This window comes from Arachis ipaensis, chromosome B05 (genome assembly GCF_000816755.2).
Source record: "Arachis ipaensis cultivar K30076 chromosome B05, Araip1.1, whole genome shotgun sequence".
Classification (NCBI taxonomy): domain Eukaryota; kingdom Viridiplantae; phylum Streptophyta; class Magnoliopsida; order Fabales; family Fabaceae; genus Arachis; species Arachis ipaensis.
This window is the reverse complement of record NC_029789.2, coordinates 77,100,418-77,127,306: the sequence shown is the minus strand read 5'-3', so window position 1 is coordinate 77,127,306 and position 26,889 is coordinate 77,100,418. Positions and strand designations below refer to the sequence as shown.

The window sequence follows — 26,889 nt, the reverse complement described above, 5'->3', positions numbered from 1 at the left end:
TTGCTCCTCTCTAGATCTAGTTTGATTTGATCTTCCATTGTTGAATTTCTGAATTGGATTTTGTTAATCTTAGTTCCAATTATTCAATTTGAGTTCTCTAGTTTTCATTTTGTTTAGAACTTGTGTTTGAATTTGAATTTTCTTGTTATTTCTCCTTTTCTTCTCATTTTATGAATTTTGTGGATCCTGAATTTCCACTAGTGCATTGATGTTTTCTATGATTAATAGTGTTGTTTGAGTTGTTTTCTATTTATAATTGTTAGTGGGTACTTGTAGTTTCCAATTAATTTGCAATTTGAATATGTCTTTTATTAATGCATACCATGTGTTTGATGAAATGTTTCCTTTGATTATGGAGTAGTTTTCTTTACTTTTGGCCTAGGCTAAGGGGACTAGGTGAACTTGAGTCATTGGGTCTAATGGATTTGGTGATTTGAGAGCCCTAGTGTTCAAATTCATACCCATTGACACCAATCTACTACTAAGTCAATTAGTAGTTGGATTGGAACTTATGAGTTGAAATTGACCAAGCCATTTAATGTACTTAAAGCTTGGAAGTAGACATTATACGTACTTCAAGCATGGAGGTAGACTTAATGATCTTGGTTCCTCATAATTGTCAATATATGATTATTAGACAAGGATGGTGACCCCAATTCACATGCCTAGCCAAGAGTGCCTTTTTTTATTCATATTTGAAACCCAAAAATTCCAACTGTTTAGTTCTTCTTGTAGCTAGTTTAGTTGTTTACTTAGTCTTAGAATAGAAGTAGCTCATATGTTCTCTTGCTAGATTAAAATTGCTCATACCTTGCCTTAGTTACTTGATTTAGTTTCTTGCACTTTCAGATTCCTTGCATGTTAAGTTTAGTAGTTTAAATTCTTGCTCATGACTCCTAACCCCAGAATTCTAACCAATATTAATGCACATGTTTGCCTATTCTCTTGAGGACGACTGAAAGAGGAAAACCGTTAGCTAAGAATTTCTTCTCGATTAGAGAAAATAACTTCGTTGCAAGTATATTTCCCAACCGACTAGTAATGCTCAAATTAAATTTTAAAGATTTTTGGTTGTCACAAGTACAAACCCCGATGAAAATTAACCGAGGTATTTAAACCTCGGGTCGTCTCACAAGAAATTGCAATGAAGTGCTCAATTATTGGCTATGAAGATGCAAGGGGGTTTGATTTGAAATTGGCCAGAAAATATAAAAGTAAGAAAGTAAATGACAAGAATTAATAAAATAAAGGAAAGAACTCTTGGCTAGATGATTCATTCAAAAACTATCTCTTAACGATTTCCTACCGGCAAGTGCACCGGATTGTCGTCAAGTAAAAACTCACTGTAGAGTGAGGTCGAATCCCACAAGGATTGGTTGGTTGATCAATGTTAATTGGAGAATTGTTCTAGTTAAGCAAAATCAGAATTGAGTTAAGATTGCAGAAAGTAAAATTGGCGGGAAACTTAAATTGCAAGAAATTAAATGAGAGAAATTAAATTGCAAGAAATTAAATGGGAATGGGGATTAAGCATGAAATTAAAGAGCAGATTGTAAAAGAATGCGAGGATCAGAGATGGGGATTCATTGGGTTTTGGGAGATATTGAACTCTCCAGATCAAATCACTTTTATCTCTTCCTGAATCAATGCATTTATTGACATTGCTTGGCAATCTTATATGATTGGATCCCAATGTCTTGGCTCACCAATCTCTCTAAGCATGAATAATTGCCCAATGTCTTGATTTAATTGCTCATGGAAAGAGTTGAAGTTCGGTCACTAACTATACCACACAAATTCATAGATCAAAGTATTGGTAGGATTAAATGTCACAATATCCATCCAACCCCCAATCCAATCCAATGTGAGAAAGCAATCCTAGCATGAATTCTTCATTCCTCTCTCAAGGATCCGAAGAATTCCAATTATGGATAGCTTCTCTCTCAAGACAACTATCCAATTGAATTAAGATCGAAAGCTTTCTAACAAAAATCAAGAGAAAAAAAGAAGAAGAAGATGAAAATTACTATTGATCCATTGAATTACAATAGAGCTCCCTAACCCAATGAATGGGGTTTAGTTGTTCATAGCTCTCAAAGTTGAAGTAAAAGTTCTTTCTAACTTAAATACTAAGCTATTTATACACTTTCTTCCATTGATCTTCAATCTCTGAATTGGGCTTTTGGCCTTGATGGAATTGGGTTGAAGTTGCTCCAATTTGTTTCCCTTGATGTTGAGAAGAGATCTGTTTGAATTTGCAAGGTTCTGGTGCTCAAGTTGGAGTCAACGTTTGATGGCCAACGTTGACTCAAACGCCTTTCTTAAAAACCTGATAGATTTGCTGTCATTGGCGTTTGACTCAACGTTGGAGTGCCAACGTTCTTCTTCCCATGCGTACGTGTGCCTTGCGCGTTTGCGCCCTTGGGATCAAAATGCGTATCCACGCGTTCGCGTGCTGCACGCGTGCACGTGGATGCAAAAACCTCATTTCCAGTTTTCAAAACATGTAGAACAGTGTTGGCCTCAGCGTTAGACTGGCAACGTTACCTCCAACATTGGCCTCTCCACGCGTGCACGTGCTGTACGCATGCGCGTCGATTCTAAAAAGTCAAGCCCGCGCGCATGCGCCGTGGACGCGTGCGCGTCGTTGCGCCTTTTCAAATCCAAAATTTTGAGATCAGAATCGCAAACGTTGGCCACCAACGTTTGAGGTAGCGTTTGGGGTCCAACGTTACCCATCCACGCGTACGCATCAGGTACGCGTGCGCGTGGATTGTCAAAATATCCAATCCATGCGTACGCATGTAGCACGCATGCGCGTCGCTGCAGTTTATCAAAATCTTCAGAAAGCACATTTTATCACAACGTTGGGGTAACGTTGGCTTGCCAACGTTTCCTCAAACGTGAGGACCAGCTAATTATGCAGAGAATGACTCTGCCTCCCTTTCAACGTTGCTTCTTCTTCATCTTTTCATGCTCCTTCTTCAACTTCCTTCCATGCCTTCCTTCACCTGTCATCAACCAACACATGCATCAAAGCCTTGCCAAAGTCATGAGAGTTCTCATCATTCTTAGCAAACAAGTAATTATAGCATAATTCTCATGAAATTGCATCAAATTAACCCTAGTTGGGTGATTCTAGGCATGCATGAATTTTTACCCTAATTGCTTACTTATAACTCAAAAAAGTGCATAAAATCTATTAGAAACAAAGGAAAAAAGGCTAGTTAAGCTAGCCTAAGATGCCCTGGCATCACAACACCAAACTTATGTCTTGCTTGTCCTTAAGCAAGTACTGAATTCTTGAGAAGAAAGAATGAAACAGAAGGTGATGTTCATATCAGCAAGTCATTATTAGTAGTTCATGGGGTTTTATGCAGACAGTGCAATAACTCACTTCTTATTTATCTTTAGAAATAGACTGTCTCCCTTAAGCATCAACTGACATACTGCTATGACCTCTTATTATTCACTCATCCTTGGTAATTGCTTTTCTTTATTTTCTTTTTCGGTAAACTTATTCTTTGATTCTAGCAGCTCAGTGTCATATGTTGTAACAGCTTCTTAACTTATTTGCATTCAACACATATTCACTACAGACACTTGGCTCACAATTCTTCTTAAGACATTGGTGCCGAGCACCTCTTGGGGTTACTAAATGCCTTGTAACTAGGTTGCTCTTGATAGTGGAATTTTGGTTGATAATCCCGGGTTAGTTAACCCAAGTTTCCAAGTGTTAAAGAACTCCATAGAACCTAATCATCCAAGCAGATCCTAGTACAAAGACACCACATGCATATGTCCTAAGGTCCAAGCTATTGGTGTCTAGCCTTATTATTTGCTTCTTTCTGATTTTGTTGCCACTTTTGGATTTTCTATTTCTTTCTTTTTATTTGTTTTTCTTTCATCCAAGGACTTTTGTTTGCTAATATTCATAGACAGCATGCTAGTTTACACTAAAAAGGGGAACAATTTATCCTTTTATTCATTATAAGTGAGCTACTACATAATCAAACATATATATCACCACTTACTGTTGTTTCACTTCATGCTAAAAAGGAACTCTTCCACTTCTTGTTCAAACATTTCTTTTATTCAAATTGAAAAGACTCAGGGGACAAACAAGCATTTGAACTAGTGAAAGTGAAAACACACACACCTAGGCTAGCATACTTATTGCAAAATTAAACACTACAGAATGCAAAATGACTTAAACTAAAAGGTGACTATTAACTAAAATAGACATGTTCTTTCTTTACTGAATAGAGTAACCAAGGAGCAAGTCCACCTTTTATTTTTTATCATGTTTGTCTTTCTTCTTCTTCTCGCTTGCTTGCTTACTAGTTTCTCCCTTGCCTTTTCCCCTTAGTTTTGTCCAGAATCCAGCTTTCTTCATTGTGTCTTCCACTCTGTCTTCAAGGCGTATTGCTTTGTCTACTTCTATGTTACTTCTTTCCTTAAACTATTGATCATAAATTGGAAATGCTGGGTTCAGATTATGTAGATGTTCCGCAATGTAGTTGAGCTTGATCTGAGAATTTATGTTGTAATCAGCTTGAACTTCATATCTTGCATCCTAAAGAGTCGTGAATTCCTTGAAAGCTCCCATATTATCAACTTGAAGTTGGGCCAGCTGGTTGAAAGATCTTTGAAATTGTGAAGCTTGTTCTCTTTGCATAACTAGAGATTTTGACTCAAAATCTCTCTGCTGGCTCATGATTCTCAACTGAAGCTCCTCTTATCTCTCTTGAGCTCTCATGTATTGTGAATGGAATTCTTCTTGTTTCTCTTGAACTCTCAGGTACTGTTCAGATAGCCTTTCAATTGCTTCTTGCATCCGGCCCATGTCCATGTTGGTTTGTGGTTGGAATTATTGCTCTTCTTCTTGTTCTTCTTCATGTTCTTCTTCCTCACGTGGTTCTTCTCTCCTTTGCCTCATTTGTGGTCTTCGACTTTGTTGTGCCTCTGTGACATTCATCATCCTTTCGAGAGTCATTGGCATGCATGGATGCAGCCATATTAGGTTTGCATCCTCCAGTGGTACTCTAGACTTCATGCATAACCGCATGATGGTGCTGGGGTAATATAGCCAGGCTTCAGCAGAATTTTTCTCTGAGATCTTTTGAATATCATTTGCAATGATCTCGTGAACCTTTACCTCTCCTCCCACCATTATACAGTGTAGCATGACGGCCCTTTTCTTGTTAACTTCTGAAGTGTTCATTATGCCCAGGATTGATCTCTTTATAAGCTTATACCAACATTTTGCCTCAGAAATGAGATCTCCCCTTTTTAAGTACTTGTGCCCTCCTTGAGTATCGCTCTCCCAGTCAGTATTAACCACACAGTTATCACTAGAGATTTCATCATAATCTGGGTTCCCATTCAATCTTTCTTGGTATCCCGGCACATCAAAATGCGCTGACCTTAGTCCTAAGACCTTCATAATGGTCTTCGGACTAAAGTCTACTTACACTCCCCGTACAAAACTCTTGTACGTTGGTGCTTCGGTCATATCCAGGCTTGCAGTGTTAGCATAAAACTTTCTTATGATGTTTGCATTAATCCTGGTGATTGGTGAGGTTAGCTCTTCCTATTTCCTCTTTTTGATCTTGGCTCTTATTTCTGGGCATCCATTCTCAGGTAGCTGGAAAGGGATTTCTGGATATATCTTTTTGTCGTTCATCCACCCAAGTTATATTTGGCGGAACCATGATCTGAACTTCCATTGGTCATAGTCATTTCCACTTTCCTCAGTAACAGGTTCCTTTCCTCTCCTTCTTTTGAAACTTGAAGAAGATGTCATGCTTTCCTTGATGGTTACCCGAATGGAGGTTGAAGGTTTATGAAGAGGGGTGACTAGTGTGATGTACTCTTGATGAAAAGGTGGTTTGATGGCTAGGTACTGTTGTGGAGACAGGTGAACGAGGATGATTTATTGCACATAAACATGGTTGTTGGGCTTTGGCTTTAAAGAACACAAGAGTTGAATTTGTTTAGAGTACAAGAAGTATGAACATTTTGGTTCATATGCACGGTACAAGTAAAGCCATTTATAGTAAGCTTTAATGAAGAATGGATGGTTGGGATTCTTTCGGATAGGTTATGAATGAAGGGTGTGCATGCAAGGTTGAATGAAGACAAAAGTTGCCTCTCCGTTAAGCATATCCCTCTTCTCAAGGTGTTCAGATTTTAATTCCAAAGAAGCACCCTTCCAACCATGTGATTTACTTTTTGTCCTCATGCTATCTTTATCATCCATTGCCTTGTCCCTTTCATTAAATAGTTCTTCTACTCACCTAACTATCATAACAAGACAAAAGAAGTAAGTACTAACAAGTGGCGGCAAGAGAACAATTAATACTTAAAGCTAAAAATTTGACTAGCATTCCTTATGCTTGTTCAACCAACCGTGACTCCTTTTGTGCTCTTATATATAGTCTTGGAGGACACAAACTTAGTGTTTGGCTAAATGGTTCAAAGTCTTACTTCCTTTAAGTATTGTCATTGAGATCTCAAGGGGATTAGTGTCACTTTTGGTTAAACCATCATGAGAAACACTTTATTTTTCTATTTCTCAACATGAACTAAAAATTATAAACATGGTTGCACTTTCATGAATTTCAAGACTCAAAAGAATAGAACACCAAACTTAATGTTTGGATATATATTCCAAGAAACACATGTCAAAATGGCAATATGATCATCATTTATTTGAAAGATATCTTAGTGTGCCTGTAGGCACACCAAACTTAGAATTTGACCATATGCTTCACAATGTCATGGATAGTTGTCAAAATTGTATATGAGAGCTTGAATTCATGTTAGAGCAACAATTATTATTCATACTGAAGCATTAAAAATAAGGAAACTAAATCATGGGCTGCCTCTCATGGAGTGCTTCTTTAGCGTCATTAGCTTGATGGTTGGTTTACTGTTATAGTGGTTCGTAATGCTTCAAATCTTCTCCCCTCACAGTGAATCTGTCACCATTTGATTCTTTAAGAATTTCTACATGTTCCAATGAGAGGATCCTATTGATTGTGTAGATCTGAGGTAATTGAGATGGTATCACAGGCAGGTGAGAAGGTATGAGTACATGGTGGGCTGACATAACCTTGTCACCCAGTGAAAAATCCTCAATAGGAATTTTCTTATTCTTCCATCTCCTTGGTACTTTCTTCCCCATTTTCCTCTCCTCTTTAAGTTGTGCTTCAGAAGTTCTTGTGTTGAATTGATCCTTATTGATTAATTCCCTTGGTTCCTGTTGTTTCAGCTTCTCCTCTAGTATCCTTATTTGCTTCATCCCTTGAGCTTCTTGTTTATCTACCCATGAAAGCTCCAAAGGCTTGACTAGTGGTTCATTACTGTTCTTCTTCAAAGAGCTCTCAATGTGTTCTTCCCTTAATTCCTTGCTCTCTTGCTCAAACTCATTCGTGGGCTTGAAGACATGGAAAATGAGCTGCTCATTATGTATTCTCAGTATCAACTCTCCTTGTTCTACATCAATGAGTGCTCTACCAGTGGCCAAGAATGGTCTTCCTAAGATGATAGGGTGAAGATGGCTCTCTTCTATGTCAATAACTACAAAGTCAGTAGGGAGAAAGTAATTTTCCACTTTGACCAGTATATTTTCGACTACTCCTTCAGCTTGCTTTTGAGTCTTGTCTGCCAATTGGATGATTACATCTGTGGGCTTAAGCTCATTAATTTTCAATCTTTTCATGAAAGACAGAGGCATCAAATTTATGCTGGCTCCCAGATCACAGAATCCTCTATCAATCAGTATATCTTCTATAGCACAGAGGATGTGAAAGCTTCTCGGATCCCCTTTCTTTATGGGTCATAATGCCTTCTGATTGATAGTACTGCATTCCTTGTTCATCACCACTGTTTGGCCACCTTTCAGGTTACTCTTTCTAGCTAGTAACTCCTTCATCCACTTAATACAAGTAGCATCTGTTTGAGGATTTCGAGGTAGGGAATGTTGACATGAAGATTCTTAAATACATCAAAGAATCTGGTATATATTCTCCCTTTCTCACTGCCAATGAGTCTCTGTGGGAATGGTGCTTGTGCCACATATGGTTGAAGGGTTTTTTTCTCTTCTGGTTTTCTCCTTTGAGTAGGATCAGTCCTTTGTTCAATCTCTTCTTGCTTCTTCTTTTAAGTTCTTTGATTGCTAATTTCTTCCTTCCAAACCTCCTCACTTGCAAGGTTTATTGCTTTACATTCTTCCCATCTCACATTTTGTGTTCCTCCTCTTGGATTCTTCTCAGTGTCACTTGGAAAGCCATCCGTGGACTTTGGAATCTGTTGCGATAGTTATCCCACTTGCGCCTCAAGCTACTTGATAGTTTCTCCTCAACTTTTCATGCTCGTCCTGACTTCCTCTTTGAATGTTTTCTTATCTTCAGACTCACTACAGCGGTTTTCAAGCATAGCTTCGATCTTGGAGAATCGGTCATCATCAGATGGTGAATTGGAAGTGGGGTGTTGAGGCTGATATGGTCTTTAGTTTGAGTGTTGATGAGTGGAGTTATTATAATGGTTTGGATTGTGAGGTTTGTAGTTTTGGTTTTGATTTTGTTGGTTTCCCCACCCAAAGTTTGGGTGGTTCTTCCAACCAGGATTGTAAGTTTTGGAATAAGGGTCACGCTCTTGTCTTGTAGAATGCTCAATGTAGTTGACTTCTTCTTCTTCAGTGTTTGGCTCTTCTGGTGCTGACGGTTGGGTGTCGATTGCTACTACTTGGCTTGCTTCCATCTTCTTTGTGAGATCTACCAATTGCTTGGCAATCATCTTATTCTGAGCCAGAATTGCATCCATGTTGTTTAACTCCATGACTCCTCTGTTGTTACTTCTCTCAGAGGTATAAAAGTACTCATTTTCAGCCACTGTTTCAATGACATCGATGGCTTCCTCAATGGTCTTCTTCTTGTTGAGTGATCCTCGAGATGAGTGGTCTACAGCCTTCTTGGATTCATAAGAAAGTCCTTCATAAAAGATATGCAATTGTACCCACTCATTAAACATATAAGGGGGACATCTCCCTGTCAAATCCTTGAATCTTTCCCATGCTTCATACAAGGTTTCACCATCCTGCTCTCTGAATGTTTGAACCTCGGCTCTCAGCCTATTGACTCTTTGTGGAGGATAGAACCTTGCCAAGAATTTGTTAACTACATCTTCCCAAGTTGTGAGGCTCTCCTTCGGAAATGACTCTAGCCACTTGGACGCTTTATCCCTTAGAGAGAAAGGGAGTAAAAGCAGCCTGTAAGCATCAGGATGAACTCCATTTGATTTCACTGTGTCACAGATCCTTAGGAATTTAGTGAGATGCTAATTAGGGTCTTCCTAGGCACTTCCTCTAAAAGAATAATTGTTTTGAACTAGTGCGATGAGCTGTGGCTTCAATTTGAAATTGTTGGCCTGGATAGTTGGCTTTCGAATGCTGCTACCACAGTTTCCTGGGTTTGGATTGATGTAGGAGCCTAGAACTCTCCTCTCCTGTCCAGCTTGGTTAGCTGCACCTTGATGATCCAGAAAATTGACGGTTTAGAATTCACAACTGGATTCTCGTTGTAATATAGTTTCTAAACCAACACTAATCCTTTTATACAAAAATTTGTTTGTCACTAAAACAAATCCCTAAAATTATAAACCGAAGTATTTAATCATCGGGTCGTTCTCCCTAGGAATTACAAAAAAGTCTCTTGTTATTTGTTATGAGGTATGTTTGGGGTGTTTTAGATTTTTGACCAGAAATATAAATGGCAAAGAAAGTAAACTAACAACTATGAAAGCTCTTGGCAAGGTTATGAGAATTGGAAGTCCTATCCTCATTATCCTCCTCCATTGTGATAAGAATTGTCCATTGCTACCACTTAGTTAACCTCTAACCATGGAGGAAATTTAAGTGGATGAATCAACTTGATTCCACAGGTCCTAGCCAACTCCCAAGGGAAAGACTAGCTTTAGTGGTATCCAAATCAATTAGCAACTTCTAATTTTCAATCAACAAGGGAATTAGATAATTCAAGAGTCACTAATTACTCTACCAAAGCCAAGAGGAGAAAAATCTATACTAAAATCCAACCAAGCATTTCATCAAACACTTGGAAGGCATAACAGAAAAGCATAGTAAATTGACAACAAGAATAGAATCTAACAACAATTATTGCAATGAATTAATCAACAACAATCAAAAGAAACACAATTATTACGAAATACCTCAAATTGAATTGAAAGAGAATAGAAGGAAAAAGAGTAGATCTACAACAAATCATAGAAACAAAACAGAAGAAATTACAACAAAAGAATAGAAGAGTGATGAATGTAACAACAAGGAATTGAAAGGTAGAAGATGAAAGCATGAATTAAAACCTAGATCTAAGAAATAAACCTAATCCTAATCCTAATTCTAGAGAGAAGTGAGAGCTTCTCTCTCTAAAACTAACTCTAAACTAATCCTAATGTGTGTTATGGTGTGAAATCATGTGTTCCCCTTCAATCTTATGTCTTTTAAAGCTTTTCCCGCCAAAAACACAGCTCCATGTGGGGCCAAAAACCCTCCAAAATTGCCAGGCACGAGTTCTTCTTTAAAAATCATGTGCAGCCTTCGGCGCGTACGCGCACAGCGCGCGTACGCATCCCTGGAGAATTTTGCAATTCGTGTATAGGCGCATAGTACGCGCGCGCATCCATGCTCTTTTTCCAAATCTTTGGCTTTTTCATGTGTTCTCCACTTTGCATGCTTCCCTCTTCATTCCTTTGATTCATTCCTAGCTTTTTCAACCTGAAATCACTAGCAAACACATCAAGGCATCTAGTGGAATCAAAGGTGAATCAAAATTATCAAATTAAAGGTCTAACAGCATGATTTCACATTTAAGCACAAATTAAGAGATAATCATGAAACCATGCTATTTCATTGGATAAATGTGGGTAAAAGGTTATAAAATCACCTAAATTAAGCACAAGATAAACCCTACAAAGGGGGTTTATCACACCTCCTCTGGCATGATTGTTCACTTCTCTTTCATGATGGTTTTCCATATCATCGTCCATTGTTATTTCTAAATCTTCCTCATCTTCCTCTGCACCAACAACCCTTTTTTCTCTAGCTTCCCTCCTTAATCTCAGGAAGATTTTTTCCGGTTCACTGTCAAAAGAGGATGAGACCTCTCTTCTACCTGTCATACAATGAACAAATACCAGTAACAGCAAATGCATAGTCCACTAAAACAGAGTATAGTTAGCTTGGTTAGAGCAATTTAACAAACAGTTAATGAGTTAGTGGATTAATTCTGCGGGTAAGTAAAGAAATAAAGAAAAAGTAAAGAGAATCAACTAAAAGTTGGAGAGAACGTAAATGAACAGCTGAAATTAAAAGTTGGAAAGTGCTCAATCTAGTTATCCTTCAATTTAATCATTGTCAATACAAAATCAATCTCCGGCAATGGCGCCATAAACTTGATTCACTCGAAAACTGTCTCTCAACAATTTCCTACCGGCAAGTGCACCGGATTGTCGTCAAGTAAAAACTCACTGTAGAATGAGGTCGAATCCCACAGGTATTGGTTGGTTGATCAATGTTAATTGGAGAATTGTTCTAGTTGAGCAAAATCAGAATTCAATTAAGATTGCAGAAAGTAAAATTGCCGAAAAACATAAATTGTAAGAAATTAAATGACAAAAATTAAATTGCAAGAAATTAAATGGGAATGGGGATTAAGCATGAAATTAAAGAGCAGAATGTAAAAGAATGGGAAGATCAGAGATGGGGATCATTGGGTTTTGGGAGATACTGAACTCTCCGGATCAAATCACTTTTATCTCTTCCTCAATCAATGCATTCATTGACATTGCTTGGCAATCTTAGATGATTGGATCCCAATGTCTTGGCTCACCAATCTCTCTAAGCATGAACAATTGCCCAATGTCTTGATTTAATTACTCATGGGAAGAGTTGAAGTTCGGTCACTGATTATACCACACAAATTCATAGATCAAAGTATTGGTAGGATTTAATGACAAAATATCCATCCATCCCCCAATCCAATCCAATGTGAGAAAGCAATTCTAGCATGAATTCTTCATTCCTCTCTCAAGGATCCGAAGAATTCCTATTATGGATAGCTTCTCGCTCAAGACAACTATCTAATTGAATTAAGATCGAAAGCTTTCTAGCAAAATTCAAGAGATGGTGGTTCTTGAGGGTATTAGTGATGGAATTGGGATGGTTCTATATATGGTTCATATGGTTCACAAGGTGGTTCGTATGGTGGGTAAGGATTAGGGTCATATGGAGGTGTTTGGTGGTTTGGGGCTTGTGAGTATGGTTGTTGAAGGCTATGTTGAGGGAAGGGGTCATATGTATGTGGTGGTTATGGTTGACAATCACAATGAGGGCCACAATATACATTAAATTGGTATGCATTAGGAGTTGGATTATACCCATAAGAAACCGGAGGAGGTTGTTGCCAAGAAGGTTGTCCATAAGCTTGAGGCTCCTCTCATCTTTGATTCCCAAATCCTTGATGCACATCCTCATTGAAGCTTTCATTTCCTACAACATAGTTGAAACCACACTCATAGCCAAAAGGGTGAAAAATCATGATGGCAAATAAAAACAAAGGCTTACAAAAATAATCAACAAGTCCTAAACCTAACAAAAACTAACAAAAAAGCAAAAGGCAAACATATTCACATATTCACAATAGCTAATAAAATAACACCATTGCAACTCTTCGGCAACGGCGCCAAAAATTTGAAAGAGCAAAACCGTCGGCTAAGAATTTCTTCTCGGTTAGAGGAAATAACTTCGTTGCAAGTATAGTTCCCAACCGACTAGTAATGCTCAAATCAAATTTTAAAGATTTTTTGTTGTCACAAGTACAAACCCCAATGAAAATTAACCGAAGTATTTAAACCTCGGGTCATCTCACAAGAAATTGCAATGAAGTTCTAAATTATTGGCTATGAAGATGGAAGGGGGTTTGATTTGTAATTGGCAAGAAAATATAAAAGCAATAAAGTAAATGACAAGAATTAATAAAATAAAGGAAAGAACTCTTAGCTAGACATAAGTAATTGAGACCACCATCCTCGTGTACAAACCATATATTGAAAATTATGAGGGACTAACCCATTATGTCTACCTCTATGCTTGAAGTAAGTACAATATCTACCTCAAAGCATTAATTACGTCAAATAGGCTTGATCAGCATCAATCCAAAAGTCGTAACCTAGCTAGTAATTGACTTAGTAGTGGGCTAGAGTCAATGGTTATCAAATTGACCATTAAGGGTTCTCAAATCACCAATTCATTGAGACTTAATGACTTAAGGTCACTCAATTCCCTTATCCTAGGCCAAGAGTAAAGAAAACTACCCAAAAATTAATGAAAACATTCTATCAAACACCTAGTGTGCAATAAAAGTAAATATTACAAAATGCAAGAGTTAATGAAAACTATAACTAGCATAGGCAAGAAATCAATAATAGCAACTAAGCTAAACATAAAAAGATATGGAAACATGAAATTGCATTAAAAGGAAATTAAAATCAACAAGAGTGAATTAATCATAAAATGGCAAAATAAGGAAATTAACAACAAGAACTATAAGAACAAAAATATAACAACAAGAAATTGGAAGCGAAAACTAAATCAAAACAAAAATTGGAAGTTGGATCTAAGAGAATTAAACCTAAACTACCCTAAATTCTAGAGAGAAGGGAGAGCTTCTCTCTCTATAATTCTACCTAAAATATGATGGAAATTATACTATGGTTCTACCCCCCCAATTCCTTGCCATCCTTGGGTTCAAAAGCATCAGAAATGAGTTTGATTTGGGCCCAAAATGAGCTAGAAATCGCTGGTCACGAGTTACTTAAAATGGCCCACGCTGATCCTGTGATGCGTGTGCGTGGAACGACACATACGCATCACCAAACGTCCTAGAAACTATGGATAATTGCATATCATTTTGAAGCTCTAGATGTTTGCTTTCCAACACAACTGAAAACCGCCTCATTTGGGCCTCTATAACTCAAGTTAAGATCGTTTTAGTATGAAGAGGTCAGTATTGACAGCTTAGCAATTCTTTCATTTCTTATGAGTTCTCTATTTTCACATGCTTGTTCTTCATTCCTTCAATCCAATCTTTCATTCCTTCAATCCAATCTTTACCTTCTAAACCTGAAATCACTCAATAACATATCAAGGTGTCGAATGGAATTAAAGTTAACTAAAATTAGCAATTTAAAGGCCTAAAAAGCATGTTTTTACTCTTAAGCACAAATTAGGAGCAATTCACAAAACCATGCTATTTCATTGAATAAATGTGAGAAAAGTTAATAAAATACCCTAAATTCAATACAAGATAAATCACAAAATTGGGGTTTATCAATGACCTGAGACCAATACTGTTGGTTGCTTTATATTGGGGTTGAACTTTGTGACAACAATAATTCTATAATTTGATTGGTAGGATTACATGTTGGTCTAGGACTATACTATGACATGATCTTTGTTGATAAAATCTAGACCGACCCTAATCTTGTCTATCAAATTTACCATTTAAGCTAATGTGTGATGCCAGTGATCATGCAATTGGCGCAGTCCTAGGGCAGAGACATGACAAGCTTCTGCATGTCATTTATTATGCTAGTCGCATATTAAATGATGCGTAGAAAAACTACACTACTACAGAAAAGGAGCCACTTGCAGTGGTTTTTGCCATTCACAAGTTTAGATCCTACCTAGTAGGATCTAAGGTCATTATTTATACTGACCATGCTGCTCTAAAGTATCTACTCACTAAGCAGGATTCTAAACCCAGACTTATAAGATGGGTATTACTCCTACAGGAGTTTGATATAAAAATTAGAGATAGAAAAAGGACAGAAAATCAGGTGGCTGATCACTTGTCCCGGATTGAGCCAGTAGTAGGGACTTCTTCTCCCTCCATTGACATATCTAAATCCTTTCAGATGAGCAACTCTATGCCATCTGAATAGTACCTTGGTTTTTAGACATTGCAAATTACAAGGCTATAAGGTTCATTCCCAAGGAATTTTCTAGGCAGTAAGCCCGGAGACTTATGCATGATGCAAAATATTACCTATGGGATGAGCCGTATCTCTTTAAGAGATGCTCGGATCGAATAATCTGATGCCGTGTGTCTAAAAAAGAGGCACAAAAAATTCTATGGCATTGCCATGGCTATGACTATGGAGGACACTTTGGAGGTGAGCGGACAACCACCAAGGTTCTCCAAAGTGGCTTTTACTGGCCTACTTTCTTTAAGGATTCTAGAGAGTTCGTCCGTAACTGTGATAATTGCCAAAGGGTTGGCAATCTTCCTCATGGTCACAGCATGCCTCAACAAGGAATCCTAGAGATTGAGTTGTTTAATATATGGGGCATAGATTTCATGGGACCATTCCGCCTTCATACTCAAACATCTACATCCTTGTGGTAGTAGATTATGTGTCTAAATGGGCTGAAGCAATAGCAACACCCACTAATGACATAAGAGTAGTAATGAAGTTCCTCCAGAAGAACACCTTCAGCAGATTTAGTGTCCCTAGGACACTAATCAGTGATGGAGGTACTCATTTCTGCAACAGACAGCTGGATTCTGTCTTAAGCCGTTACGGAGTTCGCCTTAAAGTAGCAACATCGTATCATCTCCAAACCAACGGGCAAGCTGAAGTCTCAAATAGAGAACTAAAAAAAGTGAATCCTAAAGAGGACAATAAGTACCTCTAGAAAGGATTGGGCTAGAAAGCTTGACGATGCTCTGTGGGCATACAGAACATTGATGAGAGGACTTTTGACGGTCTAGAATTCACAAATCAAATCTCGTTGCAATATAGTTTCTAAACTAAACAACAATCCTTTCATACAAAAATTTGTTTGTCACTAGTAAAAACCCCTAAATTTATAAACCGAAGTATTGAACCTCGGGTCGTTCTCCCTAGAAATTCCAATACAGTGTCTTGTTATTGGTTGTGAAGTATGTTTTGGGAGTTTTGGGGTAAAAGACATGAAATGTAAATGGCAATGAAAATAAACTAACAACTAAAAAAGCTCTTGGCAAGATATGAGAACTAAAAGTCCTATCCTAGTTATCCTCTTCAATTGTGACCACAATTGTCCATTGCTACCACTTCGTTAAACTCTAACCATGGAGGAAAGTCAAGTGGACGAATTAACTTGATTCCACAAGTCCTAGCTAACTCCCAAGGGAAAGACTAGCTTTAGTGATATCCAAATCAATTAACAACTTCTAATTCTCAATCAAGAAAGGAATTAGATAACTCAAGTGTCAATAATTACTCCACCTAGGCCAAGAGGAATAAAATCTACACTAAAATCCAACCAAGCATTTCATCAAACACTTAGAAGGCACTAAAGAAAAGCATAGTAAATGGATAACAACAATAAAATCTAACAACAATCATTGTAAGAAATCAATAACAACAATCAAAATGAACACAATTATTATGAATTACCTCTAATTGAATTGAAAGAGAAGAGAAGAAACAAAAGTAGATCTACAACAAAGTATTAGAACAATATAATGGAAATTACAACAAAAGAATAGAGGAATCATGATTGCAACAACAAAGAATTGAGAAGTAGAAGAAGATAAAAGCATGAATTAAACCAAGATCTAAAAATTAACCTAATCCTAATTCTAGAGAGAAGTGAGAGCTTCTCTCTCTAAAACTACTCTAAACTAAGCCTAATGTGTGTAAATGAGACTAACTTGTTAATTCCCTTCAATCCTTGGTCCTTTAAATTCATCTTGGCGCCAAAATTGGTTGTGAACTGGGCCCCACATCTCTCGGAAATCGCTGATCACATTTTCTATTAAAAAATCATGTGCGGCCATTGACGCGCACACGCCCTCGCGGTTTCGCGATCAACGCGTGCGCATACAGTGCGCGTGTGCGTGGATGGACATATCCAATTCTTTGGCTTTTTTCATGTGTTCTCCATTTTGCATGCTTTCCTCTTCACTCCTTTGATCCTTCCTAGTCTTTTCAACCTGAAATCACTTAACAAACAAATCAAGGCATCCAGTGGAATCAAAGGTGAATTGAATTTAGCTAATTAAAGATGTAGAAAGCATGTTTTCACACTTAAGCGCAAATTAGGAGACAATCATGAAACCATGCTATTTTATTGGATAAATGTGGGTAAAAGGTCATAAAATCTCCTAAATTAGGCACAAGATAAACCCTACAAATGGGGTTTATCAACCTCCCCACACTTAAACCAAGCATGTCCTCATGCTTAAACCAAGAGAAAGCAAAGGGTATCAACATTTATTCAATGTGAACTAATCTAAATGCAACCTAAACTATATGAATGCAACTAAATGCAAAATGATTCTACCTACTTGGTTAAAAGTAAATCAATCTCTAAGACATACATGCACAAGTAGGGCTAAGATCATATAACGATTCATGAATCCTACCAATTCAAGCATAAAAATTATGTTCAAGTAGACTTGCAAGAAGAACGCTCACGAAAGCCGGGAATCAGGGAATTGAGCATCGAACCCTCACCGGAAGTGTTTGCACTCTAGTCGCTCAAGTGTGTAGGGTCGATTCTTTCAATTCTCCCCTAATCATGCTTTTTAAGATTTGTTTTTCTTCTAACAATCAACATATATTTCATGCATGCATACAAGTATCATGAGGTCTTTTCTTTAGGTTGTAATGGGGCTAGGGTCAAGGTAAGGATGCATATTTGGTCAAGTGAGCTTGAAATTTGAATCTTTGATAAGCTTAAACTTCCCACTTAACCTATGACATCCTATACAATTTCAAAGCTAACATAACTACCCATTTTTCTCACTTTTTCACATACTCATGCATTCTCTTTTATTTCACAACACTTATGCATTGACCCTTATTGAGCTTTGCTTTGGGGCATTTTGTCCCCTTTTATTTCTTTCTTTTTCTTTGTTTCTTTCTTTTTCTATTTTTTTTCTTTTCCATGCTCTTCTATTTGTTTCTTTTTCTATTTCTTTTGTTTTCCAAACTATATACAAGAACATCAATGCATAAGGTCTATACATTTTATCAATACATGAGCACGTACCCAATTCCCAATATTTACAACGAAAATTACAAAACTACTCTTTATTTTCCCAATGTCCCAAGTTTTCCCATACTTGAATGATACACACACACTAGCCTAAGCTAATCAAATATCAAAATAAGGACTTTTATTGTTTTTCGCTTTAAGGCTTGTAGTGTGCTAAAACTAGAGAATAAGTGGGTTAATCGTAGGCTCAAATTTGCTAACAATGGAAGATAAAAGATAAGGCTATTTGGGTAAGTTAGCTAATGAAACAATGGCCTCAATCATATAAATGCATGAATACACAAAATAATGGACATAAAGAATTAAACAAATCAAAGATTGCAATCATAGAAAGAGAATAATGCACACAAGAAAGGAAAATAAGTGGTTATAAGCGGTAACCACACCATTAGGCTCAAATCTCACTTGCTTGCGTTCTTAGCTCAAAAACATGACCCAAAATAAATTCTTTCAAGCAAGTGCAACAAAAATTTTTCCAAATTGGTAGGATGCCCTAAAACAGTTTCTTGGAAAAGAAATCATCACTCTAACCAAGTAGTCCTAATAGGAAAGAAGTGGTAAAAATATGTGCAAATTAACATGCAACCTATCATGCAATGCAACAACTAACTAGCAAAGGAAATCAAGAATTGGTGTTGAAAGAAAGAAATTGTTACCCATGGAGATCGGTCGAACGACCTCCTCACACTTGAAGATTGCACCTTCTTCAGTGCATGCAAAGAAGAGCAATGTGGATGCATTGAAACAATTGATGAGCTTCTTCAAAGGGTCGTGCAGATGACTTGGTTGTCGCCCCATTTAGAAACTCTTCCTTTTCTTCCTTCTTGGTGGCCAACCTAAAAGGAGAGAAAAAGAAAGAAAATTAAACCTACAACAAAGATATCAAAGCAAGTAGAACATAGGCGGGGCTAGTGCCAAGTAAGAGTAGGGTTCTCACTACATGTTAGCTACGCATGTAAGTGAGAGAGCAATATAGGAAAAGGGCGTATCAACTAATACTCGATGCAAGAACAAAGTTAAAGCATGAAGAACACCTAGGAGCATCAAGTGCAAATAAGAAAAAGTAGGTCATGAAAGACAATATGAGATCATATCAATGCACAAAGACATAAAAGTCATACAAAATGAAGCATTGGTTTAAAGTTTCATCACCCAGCAATATCAAACAAGTTAAGAGGCACCAAAATAATGCAAGAAGTTCTCAATAATTGAGTAGAAAAATGAAACACCATTATTAAAAAGGGAAACTCAGAAAAAATAAAGTAAAAATAGGTTATAAAAATAAAATGAAAATGTAAAGAATAGAAGTAGATGAATGCGATAAACAAAAGAAAATGGAAGAAGGGAAAAAAACTCTTTTTTTTTACCGGCGGGGACGCGTCATGCACGCTTACGTGCCGATGTGCATATTGGCCGAAGGGCGCAAACACGCCAGGTGCGCGCACGCGTACAGGTGTTTTTGCTAGTGGCACGATGTTGGCCCAAGGTTCGCGCAACTCTCGGGTCCATGGCCTGGAAATTGCGTCTGTGGATCCGCGCGCACACGGCATGTGCGCGGCCGCGCGCATCGCAAAATTGTGTATATTGACGCATATGCTCGCGGTGCGCGCACGCGTACACGTGATTGTGCCATTGGCCCAGTGCTGGCGCACGATTGACCCAACTCTCTCGAAAGAGAATGGGCCTCCATATGCGCGCGGATGGTCGCGCACGCGCACAGCGTGCGTACGCGTCCTTGACCCTCTTTTTTTTTTAAGAAATACTATAAACAACCAAAAATCTTCCCAACACTACCTACAACTCAAGATCAACTAAAATGCAAATTTAACAAAAAGTTTCAAGTGCAAACAAACATAACTTGCACTTTAAGCAACTAACAACCAAGATATTAAGACAAAACTACATGAAAAGAAAAAAAACTACCCACAATAGAAACTCAAATCACTTATTCGTCAAATCTACAAGAGTGTGGAAAGAGTTTACCATGGTGGGGTGTCTCCCACCTAGCACTTTTAGTTTAAGTCCTTAAGTTGGACATTTGGGAAGCTCTTTGTCATGGTGGCTTATGCTTGTACTCATCCTTGAATCTCCAAGGATCATTGTTCTTCAAATGGTTAACAGAAGTTCCAACCAAATTCACCATGCTTGGGCAAAGTTCTATCCAAGATATGAGCTCCCATAGTTGGTCTACATGCTTCGATCCGGGATCCCATATCTTGTTCTCACACCCATCTTCTAGTTGATTGTCATGATTCTTCCATCCGGGTGGTTGATATATAGAATTCTCTTGAGCATAGCAAGTCTTCCTCCTAGACCAACACAAAGTACCATTCTTCCAATCATGGCCCCTATGCTTTAAACCTTGATGAGCCTAATCCCTAACTTCTATCCACTACACAACTCTCTTTTACTCTTGATTCTACAAAGAGCTCTAAGTTGTACATCCGTTTCAATCATTCCATATTCATGTGAGAAAGTAAAGTTTGATGATAAGAATTTTACCCGCTTGAATGTCACGTTGGATGGTGACTTGGGGAGGTAAGCCTGCCCACACTTAGACAATGCAAGGTCGACATCCTTATGCTCTTCTTTGGATATTTCCACCTCTTGACAACTCCTTTCAATTTCTTCTTGTTTGTTGACCTCTTCCAATTCCCTCTCATCATCAATCGAATCAAACTTGGGAGGTTGTGTGAGATCTTCTTTCGCCTCAACGTTACACTCATTGAGGGAGTCTTCAACAAGGTTATCAGTAGCACTTCGTATGGAGTTGTCTTCACTAGCTTCATTTTCATGTCCCAAAGGAGAGGATTCCATTTTTGATAAAAACTCATTGATGATTAAATCCATCTCCTGATCAACCTTTTCATATTCTTCAATTTTGATATGCTCCGGAGGTTGTTGGGATTCACATGGTGGTTCCGCATCTCCTAGATCTTCAACCACTTCTTCCCTTTCTTCAAGTACCCTAGGCGTCTCCAATTGTTCCAACACAAAGTTCAACTCTTCCTTCTTCACCAGATTTTCCAATCTCTCTTTCACACTTTGCTCTTCACATGTGGCCACGGAAGCACCTTGAGTATTCAAACATTGGTAGGCTAAAGTGTGCACTACCTTAGTCAAATTAGTCACAAACTCTAGGGTGTTCCTTTGCATATCCACTTGGCCTTGAAGTAGCAAGGTAAGAGAATCATCTAGTGGGGCTTGGGGTGAATGGAAATGTTCATTATTTTGGAGAAAGGGTTCATAGTAGAAAGGTGGTTCTTCTTGGTAAGGGTGTGGAGATGGTGAGTATTGAGGTGGTTCATGATAGTAGTCACAATGGAATTGTGGTGGTTCTAAAGGTTCTTGCTCATAATGGTCATAAGAATTTGGTATGGGTGATTGGTCATATGATGGATATAGATTATAGGGGGATGTTTGGTATGGAAAGGCTTGTGAGTATGGTTGAGGGTCATGTTGAGGATAAGGTTCATAACCATATGGTGGTGGTACTTGATTGTCATAAAAAGAGTCACCATAGCCATTGAAATGACATGCACTAGGATGTGAATTATACCTATAAGTGTCCGGAGGTTGTTGCCAATAGGAGTGATCAATTCCTTGAGGCTCCTCCCATCTTTGTTGGTTCCATCCATAATGAGTGTCATCATTGAAGTTCACATTTCCTACAACACAATTAGAACAAAACTCATAGCCAAAGTGAGAATTCATAGTAGCAAAGCAAAATAAAACTAACAAAAACTAGTAAACAAGCAAGAGACAAACCTATTTACACTATTCACATATATACAATAACCAATAACACAACACCATTGCAATTCCCCGGCAACGGCACCATTTTGATGAGAGGATTCTTGTGTGGTTTAGAATTCACAAATGAAAGCTCATTGCAATATAGTTTCTAAACCAAACAACAATTCTTTCATACAAAAATTTGTTTGTCACTAGTACAAACCCCTAAATTTATAAACCGAAGTATTGAACCTTGGGTCGTTCTCCCTAGGAATTGCAATAAAGTGTCTTGTTATTGGTTATGAAGTATGTTTTGGTGGTTTTTGGGATAAGAGACATGAAACATAAATGGCAATGAAAATAAACAAACAACTAAAAAAGCTCTTGGAAAAATATGAGAACTAGAAGTCTTATCCTAGTTATCCTCCTCAATTGTGACCACAATTGTCCATTGTTACCACTTCGTTAACCTCTAACCATAGAGGAAAGTCAAGTGGATGAATTAACTTGATTCCACAAGTCCTAGCCAACTCCCAAGGGAAAGACTAGCTTTAGTGATATCCAAATCAATTAGCAACTTCTAATTGTCAATCAACAAAGGAATTAAATAACTCAAGCGTCACTAATTACTCCACCTAGGCCAAGAGGAATAAAATCTACACTAAAATCCAACCAAGCATTTCATCAAACAATTTGAAGGCACTAAAGAAAAGCATAGTAAATGGATAACAACAATAAAATCTAACAACAATTATTGTAAAAAATCAATAACAACAGTCAAAATGATCACAATTATTATGAATTACCTCTAATTAAATTGAAAGAGAAGAAAAGAAACAAAAGTAGATCTACAACAAAATAAAAGAACAACATAAAGGAAATTACAACAAAAGAATAGAGGAATCATGATTGCAACAACAAAGAATTGAGACGTAGAAGAAGATAAAAGCATGAATTAAACCTAGATCTAAGAACTAACCTAATCCTAATTATAGAGAGAAGTGAGAGCTTCTCTCTCTAAAACTACTCTAAACTAAGCCTAATGTGTGTAAATGAGACTAACTTGTTAATTCCCTTCAATCCTTGGTCTTTTAAATGCATCTTGGCACCAAAATTGGTTGTGAACTGGGCCCCACAGCTCTCAGAAATCGCTGATCACATTTTCTATTAAAAAATCATGTGCGGCCATTGACGCGTACGCGCACGGCGTGCGTGCGCGTCCCTTGCGGTTTCGCGATCAACGCGTGCGCATACAATGCGCGTGGGCGTGGATGGACATATCCAATTCTTTGGCTTTTTCCATGTGTTCTCCATTTTGCATGCTTTCCTCTTTACTCCTTTGATCCTTCATAGTCTTTTCAACCTGAAATCACTTAACAAACAAATCAAGGCATCTAGTAGAATCAAAGGTGAATTGAATTTAGCTAATTAAAGACGTAGAAAGCATGTTTTCACACTTAAGCACAAATTAGGAGACAATCATGAAACCATGCTATTTTATTGGATAAATGTGGGTAAAAGATCATAAAATCTCCTAAATTAGGCACAAGATAAACCCTACAAATGGAGTTTATCAACCTCCCCACACTTAAACCAAGCATGTCCTCATGCTTAAACCAAGAGAAAGCAAAGGGTATCAACATTTATTCAATGTGAACTAATCTAAATGCAACCTAAACTATATAAATGCAGCTAAATGCGAAATGATTCTACCTACTTGGTTAAAAGTAAATCAATCTCTAAGACATACATGCACAAGTAGGGCTAAGATCATATAAAAATTCATGAATCCAACCAATTCAAGCATAAAAATGATGTTCAAGTAGACTTGCAAGAAGAACGCTCACGAAAGCCGGGAATCAGGGAATTGAGCATCGAACCCTCACCGGAAGTGTTTGCACTCTAGTCGCTCAAGTGTGTAGGGTCGATTCTTTCAATTCTCCCCTAATCATGCTTTTTAAGATTTGTTTTTCTTCTAACAATCAACATATATTTCATGCATGCATACAAGTATCATGAGGTCTTTTCTTTAGGTTGTAATGGGGCTAGGGTCAAGGTAAGGATGCATATTTGGTCAAGTGAGCTTGAAATTTGAATCTTTGATAAGCTTAAACTTCCCACCTAACCTATGACATCCTTTACAATTTCAAAGCTAACCTAACTACCCATTTTTCTCACTTTTTCACATACTCATGCATTCTTTTTTATTTCACAACACTTATGCATTAACCCTTATTGAGCTTTGCTTTGGGGCATTTTGTCCCCTTTTATTTCTTTCTTTTTCTTTGTTTCTTTCTTTTTCTATTTTTTTTCTTTTCCATGCTCTTCTTTTTGTTTCTTTTTCTATTTCTTTTTTTTTTTTCGAACTATATACAAGAACATCAATGCATAAGGTCTATACATTTTATCAATACATGAGCATGTACACAATTCCCAATATTTACAATGAAAATTACAAAACTACTCTTTATTCTCCCAATGTCCTAAGTTTTCCCACACTTGAATGATACACACACACTAGCCTAAGCTAATCAAAGATCCAAATAAGGACTTTTATTGTTTTCCGCTTTAAGGCTTGTAGTGTGCTAAAACTAGAGAATAAGTGGGTTAATCGTAGGCTCAAATTTGCTAACAATTGAAGATAAAAGTTAAGGCTATTTGGGTAAGTGAGCTAATAAAACAATGGCCTCAATCATATAAATGCATGAATACACAAAATAATGGACATAAACAATTAAACAAATCAAAGATTGTAATCATAGAAAGAGAATAATGCACACAAGAAGGGAAAATAAGTGGTTATAAGCTGTAACCACACCATTAGGCTCAAATCTCACTTGCTTGTGTTCTTAGCTCAAAAATATGACCCAAAATAAATTCTTTCAAGCAAGTGCAACAAAAATTTTCCAAATTGGTAGGATGCCCTAAAACAGTTTCTTGGAAAAGAAATCATCACTCTAACCAAGTAGTCCTAATAGGAAAGAAGTGGTAAAAATATGTGCAAATTAACATGCAACCTATCATGCAATGCAACAACTAACTAGCAAAGGAAATCAAGAATTGGTGTTGAAAGAAAGAAATTGTTACCCATGGAGATCGGTCGAACGACCTCCCCACACTTGAAGATTTCACCGTCTTCGGTGCATGCAAAGAAGAGCAATGTGGATGGGTTGAAATAATTGATGAGCTTTCTCAAAGGGTCGTGCAGATGACTTGGTTGTCGCCCCATTTAGAAACTCTTCCTTTTCTTCCTTCTTGGTGGCCAACCTAAAAGGAGAGAAAAAGAAAGAAAATTAAGCCTACAACAAAAATATCAAAGCAAGTAGAACATAGGCGGGGGCTAATGCCAAGTAAGAGTAGGGTTCTCACTACATGTTAGTTACGCATGTAAGTGAGAAAGCAATATAGGCAAAGGGCATATCAACTAATACTCGATGCAAGAACAAAGTTAAAGCATGAAGAACACCTAGGAGCATCAAGTGCAAATAAGAAAAAGTAGGTCATGAAAGACAATATGAGATCATATCAATCCACAAAGACATAAAAGTCATACAAAATGAAGCATTGGTTTAAAGTTTCATCACCCAGCAATATCAAACAAGTCAAGAGGCACCAAAATAATACAAGAAGTTCTCAACAATTAAGTAGCAAAATGAAACACCATTATTAAAATGGGAGACTCAAAAAAAATAAAGTAAAAACAGGATATAAAAACAAAATGAAAATGTAAAGAATAGAAGTAGACGAATGCGATAAACAAAAGAAAATGGAAGAATGGAAAAAAACTCTTTTCTTTTTTTTACCGTCGCGAACGCGTCATGCACGCTTACGTGCCGACGTGCATATTGGCCGAAGGGCGCATACGCGCTAGGTTCGCGCACGCGTATAGGTGGTTGTGCTAGTGGCATGATGTTGGCCCAAGGTTTGTGCAACTCTCGGGTCCATGGCCTGGAAATTGCGTATGTGGATACGCGCGCACGCGGCATGTGCGCGGCCGTGCGCATTGCAAAAATGTGTATATTGACGTGTATGCACGCGGTGCGCGCACGCGTACACGTGATTGTGCCATTGGCCCAGTGCTGGCGCGCGATTGACCCAACTCTCTGGAAAGAATATGGGCCTGCATATGCGGATGGATGCGTACGCGCACAGCATGCGTACGCGTCCTTGACCCTATTTTTTTTTTTTAGAAATACTATAGACAGCCAAAAATCTCCCTAACACTACCTACAACTCAAGATCAACTAAAATGCAAATTTAACAAAAAGTTTCAAGTGCAAACAAACATAACTTGCACTTTAAGCAACTAACAACCAAGATATTAAGACAAAACTACATGAAAAGGAAAAAAAACTACCTACAATGGTAACTCAAATCACTTATTAGTCAAATCTACAAGAGTGTGGAAAGAGTTTACCATGGTGGGGTGTCTCCCTACTAGCACTTTTAGTTTAAGTCCTTAAGTTTGACATTTGGGAAGCTCTTTGTCTTGGTGGATTATGCTTGTACTCATCCTTGAATCTCCAAGGATCATTGTTCTTCAAATGGTTGATAGAAATTCCAACCAAATTCACCATGCTTGGGCAAAGTTCTACCCAAGATATGAGCTCCCATAGTTGGTCTACATGCTTCTATCCGGGATCCCATATCTTGTTCTCACACCCATCTTCTAGTTAATTGTCATGATTCTTCAATCCGGGTGGTTGAAATATAGAATTCTCTTGAGCATAGCAAGTCTTCCTCCTAGACCAACACAAAGTAGCATTCTTCCAATCATGGCCCCTATGCTTTAAAGCTTTGACCTTGATGAGCCTAATCCCTAACTTCCATCCACTACACAACTTTCTTTTACTCTTGATTCCACAAAGAGTTCTAAGTTGTCCATCCGTTTCAATCATTCCATATTCAAGTGAGAAAGTAAAGTTTGAAGATAAGAATTTTACCCACTTGAATGTCACATTGGATGGTGACTTGGGGAGGTAAGCCTCCCCACACTTAGACAATGCAAGGTTGACTTCCTTATG

The 26,889-nt window shown here is 37.7% G+C and overlaps 1 pseudogene; it reads right to left on the bottom strand.

Moving 5' to 3' along the window:
• The window catches only part of LOC107640721, a 47,282-nt pseudogene continuing 31,534 nt past the window's right edge, over nt 11,142–26,889 (bottom strand).